This window comes from Fundulus heteroclitus, chromosome 2 (genome assembly GCF_011125445.2).
Source record: "Fundulus heteroclitus isolate FHET01 chromosome 2, MU-UCD_Fhet_4.1, whole genome shotgun sequence".
In the NCBI taxonomy this organism is placed as follows: Eukaryota; Metazoa; Chordata; class Actinopteri; order Cyprinodontiformes; family Fundulidae; genus Fundulus; species Fundulus heteroclitus.
This window is the reverse complement of record NC_046362.1, coordinates 31,271,639-31,285,165: the sequence shown is the minus strand read 5'-3', so window position 1 is coordinate 31,285,165 and position 13,527 is coordinate 31,271,639. Positions and strand designations below refer to the sequence as shown.

General features: G+C 39.3%; 1 protein-coding gene across 3 annotated transcripts in view; it reads right to left on the bottom strand.

Annotated features, from left to right (window-relative positions):
- Positions 1 to 12,185, bottom strand: part of smpd3 (sphingomyelin phosphodiesterase 3) — a 110,871-nt gene extending 98,686 nt beyond the window's left edge. For all 3 annotated transcript variants that reach the window (XM_036125034.1, XM_036125033.1, XM_012867653.3), the window contains exon 1: positions 11,991 to 12,185. The gene's annotated coding sequence lies outside the window, so the exon portion shown is untranslated. The remainder of the gene's footprint in view (positions 1 to 11,990) is intronic.
- Positions 12,186 to 13,527: the final 1,342 nt, after the last annotated feature.

Sequence of the window (13,527 nt, the reverse complement as noted above, 5' to 3'; positions counted from 1 at the left end):
ATATTGTGCATACAATCTGATTGTTGTTTTTTTTCACTCCATTTAATTTCTTTTTCATGTTGTGTGGCTCATCTCACTCTGAATAAAAATGGGTTAAAATAAGTCCTTGAAGACCAGAATGAATTCCTAGGTTCATACTTTTATCTACTGTTTTATTTTAGACCAAGCAATAAATAAAGATTCTTGAGCCGCTTACTGACAGGATGTTCTTCATATAAATCAATTTATTTAATTTTACTAACATTTGTTTTACTATTTTAACTTTTTTAATTTAAATGTTTCACATAAGCCTATTCCCAGGAGCAGACAATGTGGCATTCATTTTCTATCTATCTAGTTGGGTTTATTTATGTTTCTATCATTGCGACTTTATACGTTATGAACTGATGAGTGAGATTTGATTTTTACTTTGAGGTATTTGAAAGGATCACAAACTGAATCAGAATAGGACGTTGGGTTGTGTCCATAGCTCAGATTTTTCTGTCCTTTCTGCACACAGGGGCGGCGAAAGCAGCAGAGTTTAGCAGACATCCCACTCGTGCTGCCATGCTGGCACCGTGGACTGCCTGCATGGATGGAGGCAACAGAGAGACAGATGGGGGACAGGAGGAAGGCTGACACACAAGAGTGATGAGAGGGTATAGAGACGAAGACATTGAGGACAGAGCCCACATGAAGGCGAGAGCCAAACATAGAGCCAGTCTGAGAGAAATAAAATCACAGAGCAAGAGAGTTCAGACCAGAGGGTGGAGGAAAGAGTTCAAATGGTCTTTAATCAGCTGTACATGGTCTAAATAGGGCTAAAGTCTTATAGTTCAATCTCATTTACCATAAGTAGACAGAATGCTGCTGGTTAAACACCACCTACGTGTTTTAGCTCTAGCTTTCATCTTATGAACCCCTTAAGCAAGCTGTATCTTTAACATATAAACTTAGACAGCATAGTTCTATAACTGTGGGGTCCAATTGAAAAACCATTAATTATGTTGGACAAACCCACTTTGAAACATCTTTTTAGTTATGCTGCTACAGGCTTAGGCTGCTGGAGGACATCAAGATCTCTCTCTCTCTCTCACTCTGCTGAGTTCTCCTACTGCTCTCAGATTTAGCATTGTTTGCTTATATTTCTGCTTTTTAACTTTATGTTCTCTCTGTATTTCTTCTCTTTACAGTAGGCACTTCTACTCTGATGTATTGTTTAGCTGTGATGCCATACTGGTGAGGGGGGGGGGGGGGTGGTGCAGATCATATGCTACTACCATATAACATAGAAAGTACTCCTGGGTCAATGTGAGCTTCTGTGCTTTCTGTGTCTCTGCTCTGTCTTCTCTAAGCCCCAGTGGGTCGAGGCAGATGAGCCTTCACACTGAGCCTGGTTCTGGTTCTGCTGGAGGTTTTCCTCCCTGTTAAAGGGGAGTTTTCCTCTCCACTGTCGCTTCATGCATGCTCAGTATGAGGGATTGCTGCAAAGCCATCAACAATGCAGACGACTGTCCACTGTGGCTCTACGCTCTTTCAGGAGGAGTGAATGCTGCTTGGAGAGACTTGATGCAACCTGCTGGGTTTCCTTAGAGAGGAAACTTTCTCACCAATCTGTCTGGAGGATTTGACTGAATTTGACTTTTTAAACTTCCTTGTAATGACATGTGTTGTGAATTGGCGCTATGTCAGTAAAATAGAATTGAAATAAATTGAATTGAAAATACTGAAAAATTCATGAGTTTTTCCCACAAGGCCGAACTAAAACTTGAAACAAAAAGGTATTTAGGAAGGAATAACCTTGGCATGACAGCAGTGATAAATGTGATCCAACAGTTTTTTGTTTTGTTTTGTTTTTTTGCTTAATGAATTTCATTGACATTCCTAACCTGCTCTTACTGGAGAATTACCTTACAAAGGCTTCACACGTTTCCTCTTTTTTCAATTTTTGTTTCTAGGCCTTTTTACTATAAATATTTATAGCGACCGTCCATCTTCAAATTTTCAAGAAACACATCTCGCAAATCTTTTACCCATTCCCTAAAATCAAATTCCTTATTTCACCAGTTGGCCATTATCCTTCATGAGGGAGACAAGTAAAGCCTGCAAATCAAGACTCATTCAAGGCTCATTGGGTTTTCGGGGTCACTGTTGAATTTTTCTCGTTATCTGCTGTGCTGTTTTTGTAAATCACATTACCAGATTTAGGACTCCCTTTAAAAGTGTTGCTGCTGCAGACAGTTAAGTAATTACCAAAAAAGATACAAAACAGCCACTAAAAGTCACCTGTGAGATGCCAATTTTTTTACTTATAGAAATAACTGTAATTGTTTGCAAACAACGGGTGTGCAAATACAAATTTCACAACAGAATGGGACAAAAAAAAAACGTTAAAAGTAGATCAATACTGTCAAGATCTTTGGGTGTTTGTGTTTTGTATTTTTGTTATTTCCTGGATCATGATTTTTCCTTTTTCTTTTTAGCGTGTGTGTTTATATCCCTACTTTTGTGGATGGTTATTATGTTAGTTATTTAATAGGTTCTTGAGTTTGTCCAACAATATTAAGACAACATCATGACAAGACAAAGAAAGGTAGGAGACAAAAGCACAGCTATTACCAACAGCATTTTGTGGAGACAGCTACCGCTGTAGAGAAGTCTGTGTGGACGGGTAGTGGGAGCTGGGACAAAGAGGTAAAAGGTGGACGAAATGCGACATGACAGTTCAGACTGTACACTTTGAAAACTATCTGACACATATCCAATATAGTACGGCATACAGAAGTGGCACAAATTGGATTTTTCTAGGTGAAAATATCAGAAATGGGTCGTTCACACTGCCATTTTTCCAGTATCATATAGAAATCCCTTCGGATCTATAAACTGAACTACTTTGTCTCAGTCCTCAACAGCTTGCAATCCATTACAAACATGTAAAAGGCAATTAAGAGTGGCCTGTCAACCTTAAATCAGAGTTATTTTACTTGGTAACATGTCATTGATTATATAAGTGAATGCAAAACAAAAATGAAAACAACCACAGGAAAATCCTCTGCACACAAGATAAACAAAAGAAATGAACCCAGAGGACATCGAACAAACCTGAAATTGTGACAAATCTGGAGTTGGATGCCCCGAACAGATGAAAAAAAAGGAAGAATAAAGTTGTTTGCAGGGTCCTGCAGAGTAAATATAGTCTCCAACTGGGACTGTATCTGTGCTGGTGCCAGTTAAGGCTTTCCAAACAGAGTAAGCCATGGGATGCCAGATTTCACACCATCTTTTGAATCCCTGGTTTCAAATTAACAACAAAGCCCGGAGACATCACACGTCCTTTAAGGTTTGCAGTTTCTGATTCAAATACCAGCAGGCCTCCACTCAGCTGTCCACAACGAGCCTCTCATCTCTGCTGCACAGCCCTCAGTGCTGCACAGGACGGAGGCACTCACTGTTTCAGCTTTCAGATCAGATTGGAAAAGGAAAAACTCTGCGCTTCCTGCTGTCTTAATTACCTCTGTGAGGCTACTTTGAACCAGCCTTCTTATCTGATTGTGAATCTCCTGCGACAATAAACTAGTGAGGCTTCTGGGAGAGTACCCATCAGTGAGAGTGGAGGGAAACGAGAGGGATGTACTCGACTGTGAAGTCTCGGCTTAAATGTAGGGGGTAAAAATTGATGATGAATATGGAGAGGCAAAGAAGAGGCGGGAGGTTCACTGCCAACATGGCTCTTCATCTAAACATGTATCAGAGGTCTGAAATAAGAAGTAATCCTGAGGGAGTAGGGCGGTGAAGGGAAAAGCAACTAGTTGCTGTAATTACCTACTCAGCCAATTCTTACAACAACAAAGGAAACTCAAGTATGAGACGAGGTCAACCCAAGGTCCTGAATTCTCCTTTTTTTTTATTTTATTTTTTTTACAATCAACGGGCTAAAAGAAATGTTTCCTAAACTGCCGAATATTCAGGCTTTCATCTAGAGTTACGTCAAAGACAAACGCAGACCGACACCACTACCAGATAGTTTGCTGTTTTTAATGAAAATTGATATTCCCAGAAAACCAAAAGACCCAACAGCTATGAGATGGGTGCTGCTCAATGTACCTGAAAGTAGAGCGTTAAAAATAATAGCAGCATGGTAGACGGTTGATTCTGTGAACAAATAGATATCAAGCCCTTTCCCTTATTAAAGGCCCAAGGTAGTAAATGTTAGACATGCTGGCTATAGTGCATTTCTCCATGCAAGACGGAGGTGAGCATACATTCAATTGTAATCAGCAATGCTGTATCAGTGTGTGAAGTAATGCAATCGCAAAGCAATACTTGGACGCAATGTTTGAAAGGATGCAATGTTTCAAGTGTCAGGAATTCACGCCCTACAGACTCGTAGCATACTTAACCAATTGGATGGACTCTTTATTGGCTGCAATGGCCACACCTGATGTGGATTGTTAGTGGATGAGAGGCTGAAGTTCGACGAAAGTGGTTGGAGACATTGTGAAAAGGTAAAATAAATAAATAAATAAAAAAAAAGCCAAAAGTGAGATAGTTGTACTTGATATAAACATTGCAATATTTTACCAATAATATTACATTACATATTTTCTATTATGTACAGACGCATCCAAATAGTCCTTCCCTTTCACTTTTTGTAGAGTGATTACAAAAAACTTCATGTTATAGATTTGGTATAGTGAGCGTCAGCTCCTTTTAAACCAGAGGCCATGATTCACAGCTAGAAAAAAAGGTGAACTATTCACTGCAGGTCCGGGATGAGTTTCTGCTTTAATTAGAAGAGAATATGGTCATCTAGCAGTCTTGTTTATAATAGATAGTTGGATCGTGGCTGAAATGGACGAACACATTGAGGTTTCATCTAAAGTAATGATGTCATTGCTACAGTCTGTTATGAAGAAGTTGAGGCAAAACTCTTGATTTATTGTTCCCTTAACAATAAAAAGCTCACCTGTGGCGTTAGAGAAGAATGTTGACTAAACCAGATCCCAGATAGAAGTGGATGAAATGATCTTTGTTCAGAGCGGCCAGGTTCAGCCTTATTAGGGGGAACGTACACCGACTAACACTGCGCTGCGTTGAGTCAGTCAATGGGTCATCAGTTGGTGCCTTTAAGACACGGCACATACTTTGTGCTAAGGTGTACCAGAACAGAACAGATTACAGTACTTCAGCCGTGGATGGCTTCCTGTGAATGACTGACCATTCTACATACAACAGGTTTGAAAAGGATTGATGGACAGTAAGGATGGGCGATGTGGACTTTAAATTTGATTACGATATATTGTGGTAATGTGATGATAAAATACTATTTACAGCTTCTTTTAGTCTTTTTCAGGTAACTGTGTGGCTAGGAATGCATGTCAATTTTTGCCCAATAAGCAAAAACACTGTCCTTAAAAAACATTTAAAAGTATAACGCATATTAAAGCAAAATTCAAAATGTTTCATCAGGACTCTAGTTACACAAACAGGTGTGATTTTTTTTATCACCAAACTGTGCTATAACTGCATTTAATTATATCTTTGAATTTATTGTTATTTATTGATGCTCTCAATGAACCAACAGTGGGAAAAATAACAATCCTGACAATATTGGCAGTGTAGGGGTTTTCAGACACTGCTAGATGGAGTTTATTGTCATCCAGATAAATCCAAATTGTGAGTCTTATCACAATAATGATAAAGCGATACAATACAGGCCCAGCCCTAACGGACAGGACAGATTGGAGCATCGACCAACGAGCAGACGAGTTGTTTCATATAAAATGAAAGAGAGGCACTTTTTTAAGCTCCTCTTCTCCACTACAGAGGCGTCAGCTGAGGTGCTTTAGGCATCTCATCAGGATGCTTCGTGGGTGCAACTCTTGGCAGGCTTTCTCGGGCAGACCTGACAATAGACTTAGCACTTGCTGAAAGGACTACAAATCCCTTCTGGCCAGGGAACAACTTCGGATCCCTTTTAGAGACTGGACAGTGCCCCTGGGGAGAAGGTACTGTAAGGATGGGTTGCCCTACTGAATATATCACCTCCTCAATCTCACATAAAAAGATAATGAATAGCTCAATCGAGCAAATGGTCCAGAAGGTTGTTTTCCACTCACAAGATATACTAAACATAAGATGTTTTGTGTCAAAGCTTCAGCTTATGATCATTATCTGTGCTTTTATTCCCTATTATTGTGTTTTGGCTGTAGAGCAGATTAAATTTACATGGATACAATTGACTTTATTGTTTAAATTACCACTAAAAAACTGGAGTTCCTTCTTGATGTTCTTAACTGTGCCTTGCATGGGGGCAGCAAATAAAACATTTCCTCGGGTGGTAAATGGATTTAAAGGTTTAAAATCAACTGCTGTAACACAAAAAGAAAGAGCTGTGATTATCTCCAGATGGCACAAAAAGCAGCAGAAAAGCTCCCAACGGGAACTAGATAAAGAACGCTCAGGACTCCTGTTTTATCCCATTTTCACTTGGCACCATTTACTTTTAGATTTCGTTTTGAAACTTGGAATTTTCAAGGCCTTTCACGGTCCAGCGCCTCAGGAAAAGTCTGTCTTATTAAAACTTTACACTTGAGCACAGACCCTTGAGTCATCAAACCAGAAATTATGAGCAGATCCGCACAGCTGATTAAAACCCCGAGGCTATCAGCTTTTTCAAGCAGCTGCCCTTCAGTTGTGGATTGAGCCTCTTTTGTTTAATAAAAAGCACTTATTTGTACAAAAATTATTTATTTGTTTTAGGTTTTTTTTTTGCATGTTCATGTCAGGTGTGTTGTACTTATTGTGACGTATATATACCATTTAAAAATTGGAATACTATTGAAAAGTTAAGCTATTTCAGAAACTCAGTTAACTAAGTGAAACACATTATAAATATTCATACACAGGCTGTTGTCTTCAAACCTTTTTTTCTTATGTTAATTATGATTATGTGCAATAAAAATTACAGCAAGTTAAAATTAAATTTAGAAAATTAATTAAGACATTTTAATTTAATTTAATTAAACATTAAAATTAAATAAAATAAAAAAAAATAGTGCTAAATGAATATGAATAAATAAATACAAATATGCTCCTGCCCATATCTTCTCCAGGCTGGATCACTGTAACGCCCTCCTCTTTAGTATCTCATACTAAAAATCAAACACTAAAAAAATGCATGGCAACATTTCTGCAGTCCTCTGTTTCCTCCATTGAGTCCCTGTCTCTGCCCACCTCTGGGTCAAGATCTGACTCCTCACTTATCAGTATGTCCATGGAAATGTCGGCAGTTTTCCTGTAAGAGCTGCACCCTCTGCACACCACAGCAGGTTCTCTCCATTCAACGACTTTATCACAACTCCAAATCCCAAGGATCAAACTAACCTCTAAGGATGACTGGGCCTCCTGCACAGCTGCACCTCGCCTCTGGCATAAACTCCCAGAAGACCTCAGGGCGACACAGACTGTAGAGTCCTTCAAAAAAGGACTAAAGACCCTGCTGCTAAAAAGATCTTTTAATCAGTTCTGATTTTTGTCTTTTATTTCATTCTACTTTTTCTTAAACATTCATTTAATTGGAGCACTTTTAGATCAGTAGACTGATGTAAAGTGCATTATGAATAAAATGCAACATTATGATTATTGATCACATTAAAGAAAATTTAATATAGTGGAAGTTGAGATAAAATAAGTTACCTAAAATTAAACAAATACAAAGAGATCAGAGAAAGCAAAAAGTGGCACAGTTGGTAGTACTGTTGCCTTGCACGGAGTTTGCATGTTCTCCCTGTGCATGTGTGCGTCCTCTCTGGGTACCCTGACTTCCCCCACAGTTCAAAAACATGACTGCTAACAGGTCTCTCCCTGTGTGCACGTATGGTTGTTTGTCCTTCCCGTGTGTCTCTGTTTTGCCCTGTGATCAACTAGTGGCTTGTGCAGGGTTTACCCCGCCTCTCACCCAGTGACAGGTGGAGGTAGGCACCTGCGACCCTGCACAGATAAGCAGGCATAGATGATGGATTGTTGAACTTAAATGAAATAACAAGTACAAAACTCCATAAAATGGCAAAATAAAATCTAATAAAAGCACAAAAGACAATAATAAATTAAAATAATTTTAGCGTCTGCATCATGTGAGCCCTTTACAACAGACAGATGAGATGATAATTTAACACATTGTTTAATTCATTGCCAGTGACTCAACATCAGCTCTTTTCTTGGAACTACGTTAATGCAAACATTGCTCCACATTATGCACAGTTAGGTGGACCTGATGTTTCTGCACCTGCTCACAGGCTGAGAAACCAGATCCTGCACTATCAGGTGTCCCAGAGGAGCCCCCAGTCAACCCCCCACCTGCCCATCAAATCGACCTGCCGACGCGAAACCACCTGGTTGATCCGACAAAGGCCCGCTCTACCTCGTGGAAGAAGACAGAGAAGAGAAAGAGGATGAGCAAATACTTTCTTATTTTACCTATTATATAAAGGTGTACTAAAATGAGGAGAGGGGGGGGGGGGGGTTGATTGGCATTGTAAGGAGTGGAATAATTTTCTTGCATGAGTCTAAACAGGGAGCACGACATGCAGCCACAGCGGCCAATCAAAAGCGCTTATTACGCCTTCTGGCTCATTCTGGGATATTAATCATCAGAGCTCTCGGCTTCCTCTGAGCTTAATGAAGCTACTTATTTGAAAAATTACACATTCAAGAGTGACACTTGGAAGAAAAAAAAAAACACACGCTCAAACATTAACATAGACTTATCAGTGAGACTTGTGACTAATACACAGCTCTAATTAAAAACATATCAAACAGAAGGTGAGTTAAGCAATCAAACTGGCAAATGAGGAGACTTGGTGCGGGGCAGACTGAGGAGGTTAGTCTGAAAAGGCTGTTTAAAGACGTGTGCATATTGCAGAGACTTCTGCTGCTCCGGCATCTTGGTCTAAAGCCAAGAAGTGTGATAAATAAGCCACAGCAGTTAAGGCAAGTGTTGTTTTGGCTAAATGCAGAGGATTACTTTAATACAGAGATGATTAGGGGGAATGTAGGAAGAGCTGGGCTACAGGCCCAGATCTCAGTCCACACAGAGAAACATAAGACTCCTCTTCATCCACATACTGAACTCTGTAACAGTGCTGAGTCATTCCTGATTTCTTTATACTTTGCTTCAAAGATCATAAACTTTTTTTTTTTTTTTAGAAATGTTCTAAAGTGCTGCTCATAAGCACTTATTCAGGCTTTCTGTTGGTCCGAGGTTATCTTTGTACTTTGGCTCAGTTATTCACATATCAGGTCCAGCACCTTAACAAATCGGGGATTTTTGTCAGGTGGAGTGGGAGTGGTGGCCTAGTGATTAGGGAGCCAGGTTTTTCCATCTTGGAAAGGGTTGCATAGGCTGCTGGTTTGAAACTTAGTCTATCACTCAGAGTCCCTGAGCAAGTCTTGCACGCTACTCATTGTTGGCAGCACACTGCTCCCCAAGGTATGGGTTCATCGCAGAGAGAAATTTCCCCTCTATGGGACTGTAAAGGGGAATATTTAAACTCATGTTACCCTGACGTGTGCATCATAAACATGTAAATGTTATTTTGTTGTTAATTTGACTGCATCAAGATGAAAATTAGCAAAGCTACCTAAACCACCACTGCTACATCTAAATGTGAAGCCTATATTTTCCACAGGTTAATTAATGCCCCCATTTAAATGGACCGTATATGTTTGATCTGGAGATAACCTGGATAAGAAGTGTAACCTAACTGGAAAAGACACACATCCGAGCATCGCTTGAGTCTCATGGTGCTACTTGAGATAAAATATGTGCTGTAAGCGGCATATTCTGTGGTTTCAGTATTTGCCCCATGGCAATTGTCTGTATCGGTCTGATATGGCATAACTGATGGTGATACGTGGCACCCAAATGGGAGCAGCACACAAAAGCCCATCTGAGAACAACATCCCAAAGAGCTGTTAGCTGAAAATTTAGCATCCAGCAGATTGTCGGCTGAGGGATGGGAGAATTTCTATTTCCTGCTTCAGCTCACTGCCAAATTTCCTCAAGACATGACTTTTAGATATTGTTCATCTGCTCTAGATAGCTATTCAGAATTGACACTTCTTCTTCTATCTTCCACCTGTCAACCTTTCTTATTTTTTATAAGCAATTGAGTGAAAAAAGTCCCCAAGTTTTACTGCACAACACCATTTTTACATACAAGTATTATTTAGTTGAAAAGACAACACCTTTCATTTCTGTCTAAAAAAAATAGATCTGGGTGAAAGTGAAAGATGAAAACATTCATATAAAGATATACATTTATCAATGAATGCTTTCAACAAACTAATAAAGTTGATCAAATAAGCACAGATCTGGAGTTTTAAGGTATGTGCGAAGGTATACAAGGTATTAAATGTTTTAAGGTATGCTTTTAAGCTGTAGCATTCAGTTTACAAGATATTTGCCAGAAATGTGTTGAAAGAATCAACAAATATCAAAATATTCTTTTATAATACACACTTCTGCACTGCAAGTACAGTTAAGCAAGTGCAATGCCTTGCACTTAGACTTTTAGACTCAATATAAACCCAGCTGTTAACTTAAGGCTTTTACATTAGTAATGGGCATTAAATAATAACCAGCATCACAAAGACCACAGAAACACAGCAGGCAGGTCAGGGAGATAGCTGTGCAGAGGTTTAAAACATGGTCAGATTATAAAAGTACTGAAAGCACTGATCAGAGAATAAATCAAACGGCTTATTGTAACTCTGGAGGAACTGCAGAGAACTGCAACCCAGGTGGGAAAGTCTTCTGACATGTCAACTATAATCTGTGCACTCCACAGTTCTTGCTAAAACATTGCAAGATTATGATGAGACAGACTATTTCTGCAGGAGGTTTAGAAAAATCCAGACTATTAGCCCTGATCATTGTGTGTTTTAAGCCACCAATAATCAATATTATTTTATTCTATTCAAGTAAACACACAGCTGTGTTGAAGCATCCTAAAGGAATGAACTGAGAGAAGAGAAGCGACTGCTGTCTTTAAATCAAAGTAATAATCAAATTGATTAGAAGTCACTTTGTTTTAGGATAAAAAGAGTAGCAGTTTTATGGGCCATACGGTGTCTGTTTTACAACATCAGCTAAGGCAATAAAACAAAGATATGAAAGGGAGAGGGAGAGTAGCAGGATGAGCGAAAAGAGATAAAGGAAGAAAAAGACTGGAAAAATACACAAGGGAACCAACCAGAAGAAACAAAATCCGTGAGAGCTGGGTGAGAATAAGAAGATTGGAAGGGGTGTTAAACAGAGAAACAGAAGGAAATAAAAATGGGGGAGGTGAAGCAAAATGGGAGAGAAGGATATAAAGATGGAAATTAGATAAGAAAATAGGCATGAGAGGAGGAGAGGAAAAAAAAAACAGAAGGAGAGAGACGAAAAAGTGAAGCAGAGAAGCTGCACCTAGATCTGCTCTGGCAGGAAAAGAGAAAACACCAAACTGAGCAGATTCTCTTCACTTTCTGCTTCAAGCTGCTGCATCAGCCATCCGGAAACCCAACCAGTAACAGACCTCTTCTCCCAGTATGATCCCACCAGCAGTAAAAAAAAAGAAAAAAAAGAAGCCACAATCTGGACTGGGGAGGCTATAAAAAATCTTTAAACTAGTACAGGGCTCGTGTAAGAGCTGGGCGGAAAGGAAGAAAAAGAGAGGGAGTCTGACGACTGACTGCTGGATTATGCAAATACCAGTCAAATGTTTCACCCGGGCAGGCACAAGGCAAGAGGCGCGGCTGGAAGACACACAGGCTGAAACAGACGCTTCATGCAGTCCAGCTGTTCCTCCCAAATCCTGTCTATTTCAGCCAGAAAACATGACCACTTCTGATTTATTAGCATTTCTAACGCTGTACAGCTGGAGAGTACACCCCCCACCACCGCCACCTCCTGCAAATGGTCTCTGACACACACTGATATGGAGCAGGAGAGAAAAGACACCACTTACTTGGTGGAAATTCTTTCCCACTGGAGCTTCGGGTAAAAAAAATAAAAAATAAATAAGGGCTCCTCTGTGCAGTGGGAAATCCCCGCGGAAGTGCTGATTCCCCGCAGCTTATTGCGAGCCGACCGAGCCACGGAGCGCCTGAGCCCGCTGGCTGTCTGTGTGAGCGGCGGGCAGAGCGCTCGCTTCAGTACCACACTGCTTTGAACAGCTCCCGCTGACGTCACTGCATGGCTACGACACCACGCCCACTTCTCCTAGCGACCACAGTCACCACGCCTCCCGTTCTCAGAGAGGGAAGGGACCGAAATTAGCGCCAGAGTAACGCACAGAGAGCTTTTCCTCGTCTAAATCTCTAATCTAATTTTTGCAATAAATGTTTCTTGTTTACTATTTTATATTTTGCAACATTTTCAACATTCGCTATGTCATTTTTTTTCCTGTGGCATTTATTTATTTCTAGTTACATTGCTAAGAATTTCACTCTTATTTTTCTGAAACTTGTTTGTAATTTTTATTTTATATTTGGCTAGAATGGAGACATTAAATCAAAAATAAATGCAGCGTTTTTCATTCCAACCCTCCAAATGCAGCGGCAATCAGTAAGAGTGTCCAGACGTTCACAAAATAAAGCTTTAAAATCATTTAACCGCTATGTTATTTTATGTCTCCTAATAAATCAAAGACAAATTTAAGTAAACGTATTTATACAGCGGCAATTCCCAGCAACTGTCCTCTTAAATGATTGTATACAGGAGAAACTGTATACAAATTCATATCCTACAACATTTGAAAGAGAATAAAATAATCCTTCATTGCCCTGCAGCAGGGAAATTAAATTGTATCAGCACAAAACAGAGAAGGTTCGATTGTGTCTCCAAAACAGAAGAAAAAGACTGTACAGCTATTAAAAATGGCATACTTAGATAAAAGAATGTGCGCAGCTGAGTAGGGTGTCCCACAAGTGTAGAAGATGCACATGTATAATAGTAAATAACAAACAGAAATAGACTATCTAAAAAAGATCAAATAAATGAAGAAAAAAACTGTGTAATTAACAGAAGGGATTTACACAACTTGTTGAGTGTATTAGTGATGGTTATGAAGTCGAAAAATATCTTCAAAGCAAGATAATATAATCCGCTATATATATATACATATATATATATATATATATATATATATATATATATATATATATATATATATACAGATTGAAAATCAGCCATACAAAGGTCAATTGGATCATAATTTTGATACAATGCAGCCAATTATCTAAGGAAGCCCAGAAGTTTTCATTGAAGCAATTTTCCTTGTAACAGAACAACCAAATTTATTTCAATGGTCATGACAGTTTTGGGTCAGTTAAATGAAACTTTGACACAATCGGGTGTCCAAAACTGACCCACATCCGTTTCATTCGTTGACTTCGAATTAATCGATTGGTCCTAAAACAGAAACAACATTTGCCAGCCTTCTCTCAGGTGCTCTATTTTCTCTGAAGATGTGTCAAGCTGAAAAGGCTGTAGACCAATTCTGA